The sequence below is a fragment of the Gavialis gangeticus genome, unplaced genomic scaffold (genome assembly GCF_001723915.1).
Source record: "Gavialis gangeticus isolate Ggan-Ray unplaced genomic scaffold, GavGan_comp1, whole genome shotgun sequence".
Classification (NCBI taxonomy): domain Eukaryota; kingdom Metazoa; phylum Chordata; order Crocodylia; family Gavialidae; genus Gavialis; species Gavialis gangeticus.
The window spans coordinates 169,934,659-169,935,202 of NW_017729022.1; positions in this window are offsets into that span (position 1 = coordinate 169,934,659).

Sequence of the window (544 nt, forward strand, 5' to 3'; positions counted from 1 at the left end):
TCTCCGGGCCGGCCGCGGAGTGCGGGACCCCCGGGCTGAGCCCGCCCCGCCCCGCCCCGCCCGCGCCGGGCCCAGCTCCCTGTAAATAAAACGTTTGCTACGGTTTGTAACCGGGCCTGGCGTCTTGGCAGCGGCCCGGATCCCCCCTGCCCCGTCCATGCGGGACCCGGCGGGGAGGCAGGGCTCCTCGGCACGACCCGGCCCCTGCGGATCCGCGGGAGCGGGTCCCGCGCGTGAAGCCGGGCAGGGAGGGGTGGCACAGCCAGGGGCCGGGCACGGAGGAAGGCGGCAGGCGAGGGGGAAACGATCTCGAGCAACCGAGCCGCTCCTTCGGGGCTGGGAAGCGAAGGGGGATTTTCGCCCCTGACTCCGGCCGCGTCTCGGGGCTCCAGGGCTGCCTTGCCCAGCAGGAGGCTGCAGGGGGCCGGGGGGCCTCATCCCGCTCAGCTGGAGGGGCCCGATCCCCGGAGGCCCACGGGCCTGGGACCATCATTTCCTTCGAGGGCAGCGAGATCAGGCCCCTGCTGCTCTAGCCCGGCTAAAA